The sequence below is a fragment of the Geospiza fortis genome, unplaced genomic scaffold (genome assembly GCF_000277835.1).
Source record: "Geospiza fortis unplaced genomic scaffold, GeoFor_1.0 scaffold53, whole genome shotgun sequence".
NCBI classification, from domain to species: Eukaryota; Metazoa; Chordata; class Aves; order Passeriformes; family Thraupidae; genus Geospiza; species Geospiza fortis.
This window is the reverse complement of record NW_005054305.1, coordinates 1436470-1440690: the sequence shown is the minus strand read 5'-3', so window position 1 is coordinate 1440690 and position 4221 is coordinate 1436470.

Below are 4221 nucleotides of genomic sequence, written 5' to 3'. Positions count from 1 at the left end.
AATGCAACAATTACAAATAACAGAACTGAAAACAAATGCAAACAAAGCATAACTCACAAACAAGCAGAGGAAAAAAAAATCCCTGTCTTATGAAAACAGGTTGTTTTATCAGCCACAAGTAAATTTTCCAGGTTAGTCATCTCCCTCAAACACACACAGTCCTGACCTGCTACCACATTTTTTGCTCACATGTACATAGTTAGTGCTTCATGTTTTCTAATGCTTCTCTATCACACCCAGTGTCCAGGAATGTAGTGTCCTCTGCTTGACAGTGCTTGAGGCTGAGCCAGACTTTGGGCTCTCACTTCTGCTCTGCAAGGGGTCTTTGTTATCATGCCTGGCTAACCATCTACCTCCCTAATTTAATATACCCACTTTGAGAAAACACATCCTAATCTTTATACTCTTTAGAATTTTTGGTCTCATGTGGGAATTTTGAATTGCCAAGTAGAACAGGGTTATGTCTCAAATTACCTTTGCTTCATAAAGTCCTGAGCTTTTATATTCCACAGATGGAAGGTGTAGAAGGCAAATCTACCCACAAAGACACAAACCCACCATATGCAAATCTCCCTTACTGTAACTATAGATAAAGATAATAATAATAATGCCAAGCTGAAAAGATGTCTTATTGAAACTTGTACAAAGTGAAATATTCCTTATAACCCAACTAACATTCCTAAATATCTTATTATATAAGTGAGGTTATTTTAATGGCGCACAGATAACTGCTTTATAAACACCTCTCAAGACAATGATGACTTCCATTTATCTGCAAAGATGCATCTTTCAATGGTTCTATATCACTGCATAAAGAAGAACAGGAAAATCACAGCTCAGTATTTAACAAAAAGCCCAACATTTAAAGTGGGATCACCTCTCTGCCATGAGAGACATAAGCATATTTAACGTTGGTATTTAGGGTAAAAGTTCACAGTTAATTGCTCCCAGCACTCTGCCATGTCTTAGGTCTAAAGCTAAGAGCTTTCACACTGAAACCTGCAGAAGCTCTGGCTTAAAACTGCAGAAAAATATTACTGCTATGAACTAGATCCTTAGGGCTATACCAGATGTGCTTCTGGACTAAAGCGTGAGTCTTTTCTCATTTAGAACCCTTTAAATTATGTGGGCTGATGTCGGTTTCTTTTTTGGGAAATGGACAAACAGTGGTGAAACAGGTTTTCTCCAGTGGCTCAATCCTGTAGGGTCCTATAGTACACCCCAAAATTTTCCTCCATAAGTAACTATAAATACTTTTAACTTCAGCAGGCCTTTCATACAGAAAGCTGAGAAGACTATCTCCTGCTGATACCTATAGCTAATTGAGCTTTCACACATTAAATTTCTGTGAGGATGCTGTTACTAGTCCTTTCTGAATAGCTCTGCTTGTGGTCATTTAGGTGTATGTATTTACTGCAAGCTGAGGCACATTCTTTTTGGACCCCCGTTGACTCGGGTATAGTCTGTACATTGAGTTGAAGCCTTGTTCATGAAGAGTGAAGTCAATACAAATATTTCCAGGGGCTCAGATGGGCTTTGATGGGCCCTAGCCCAGGACAAGAGTTTACAGCATTTGGAGCCAGAAAAAACTGAGTGAGGTCATCTGGTTTGGTCTCTAGCTAACGACAGGATATGCAAGTTTAATCCAGATATGACAGTATTGAAATAACATTTTTTTTCCCTTAGGAGATTAGCAAGCGTGTGCCACGGAGCTGAGAAATGGAGGTGCCTCTGTCACAGTATGGCACCCTGGCTGCTGGGACTTGCTCAGGAGAGAAGCTCCCAGATGACTCCAGCTCCATTGACAGCCACTGAGTCACAGACAACTGTGCAGCACTGTACTCCCTTCCCAAATCCTGAAGGAAGCGCAGGATTGTCAAACTGCGCCAGGAAATTTAATCAATGCTGTTTCCTACCAAACTCATGCACAAAGAGGGTGAGCACAAGTGAGGCTGACATACTATAGGGCCAGGAAGGACTGCAAATACCAGCCAGCTTAATCCTCTCGTGATGTGAGTGTATGTATAGTACAGTATTGAAAAGAAATATGGTTGTACTAGGTTAAATTCAGAAATATGTCCAGCCAAGTTGTACTTTCAAAAGCAGCAGATGCTTACAAGAGATACATAAAGCAGAGCAATATAAAATCATCTGTCTCATAATCAGTGGTTTAGGAATCTTTTGGGTTGGAGGTTGGATGTGGACCAGTATGCTGCAATAAACTGGTGGAGGTGTCTCTTCTCCAGGAACTGTGCAATTTAATTTTTTTTTTTAACTTCATGAGTTTACTCTCAGAATCTGGATTAATCCCCTTCTTCTTTTAATACGTTTAATCCCATCATAAAAACCCTGTGTGAGGGTAAATCCACTCCCTTCTCATAAGCTGTCTCAATATTCTCCTCACAGCTACGAGGAAATGTCTTATTTCAAGGCTGGATTTTTCTAACTCTAACTTCCTTGTGCTAGATCTTATCATGCCTTTGTCAGTACACTTGAAACTGAGCATGGAAAAGAGATTTTTCTCCTTTCCTTCCTCTGTTGTACTGTACCCATTTTTAAGTAACAGCCATGCTGATTTTTAAAATCCTGATCCACTGGACCACTTAATCGCATGATTTACTTAAGCACAGAAGTAATCCCATTGACTTCCATGGGACTGCTCTCAGGTTAAAAGTTAAATGCATGGTTAAGTGCTTTGCTTGAATAGTATTTAAGTTCTTTCTAATTTCTCCTTTACTTTCTTTCCTTGCTCATGCTACTTGATCTGCACAGTGTTGGAAGCACAGTGTTTCCAGTAAATTATTCAGTATGGGATCACATATGTTACAACACAGCAATTTCCATTGCAGCTTTTGTCTAGCACTGAAGGAATTCTGACTGATGGATACCAAGGGCTTCTCTTGATGTTATTTTCTCTGAGGATCTAATGCTCTTCATTCCTGCTAATTCCCTCTGCTGCCTAGTTTATTTGTTCAGCAGTGCCCTAAACAAGAAAGGTTTCCTTCAAACAATAGGCTGCTTTGCACTCTGCGTGTGTGTGGTTTACTGAATCCAGACCTAGTGAAAATGCACTGGTCTTCAGCTGGTATGAATCAGAGCTGTCTGCAGAGACAAGGGAGCTTTGCTTATTTACATCAGCTAACGATCTGACCTGTTGTCTACTGTTTTAATATATAAATGTGTCTATGTGTGCAGTTAAATATGCCCAGGCAGAGGAACAGGACTTCAAACATCTGCTCTTGGAATATGAGATATAATATTGGAGGCACAAGGGCAAAGGCTGAAATGAAAGTTCGTTTCTTCCTGCGGTAAGGTATGGAAATGCATAATGTGGTATTGTCCCCCAGTACCAATGGAAAAACACTTCTGAATAGTATTTGCAACATAACTGTGCCAGTGCCATGGACATTTGAAAGTTTTCTAGCACCTAAGGTGTTTCAAATACAACTGCATTATTGATGAATTTTTAGTAATAGAGACTGACCATTCTTGTGCCCTACATACGTGTGACCAGGCTTTTGCAAACATTGTGAAGCAGCCATTTCAGATCAGTCAGCCTTGGAAATTAAGTATTACCCAGCTCATGGTTTCAATTATTTTCTGAAGATTTCTGTATCTGGTCTGTTGATAATATTCAGGGCCAAACCCCTGCTATAAGGTGGTGAGAATATACAATGAGATTACTCCTTAAATACAGTACTACCCCAATACTCCAGATTTGCACACCCCAAATATCCTTCCAGCAGGTGAAATTTCATGGATTTCTTCAATTGGAGAGAACATTTTGTCCATTGTGCTAAATATTCACAATGAGCCTATCTTCTAGGGTTTTTTAAAACATACTTTGTCTGCAGAAACAAAATAAAAACATAAGGAATAAGGAACAAGGAATCCCTACAAACCACTGTCCACAAAGTAGGATGCATGATACTGTGCTGGACACTATAATGTAGCTGATCCAAAACCTAAGTGAAAATCTAGCATGACTTTGAAGTGTTAAGAGCCTAATGCTAAGTATATTATTGTGCTCTGTAGGAGTTTGCCTTCATCTTTTATGAGTTTAACATTTTGATTTAAGTTTTCAAAAAGATGATGATTTAAACATGGTAGCTGCCATCTCAGCTGACTGCAAATTGTGCTAGAAAATGGCAGACTGGATTTTTTACAACTTGAAATAATTCCTATGTTTGTTGTGCTGTAAGTATGAATGATCAGACCCTG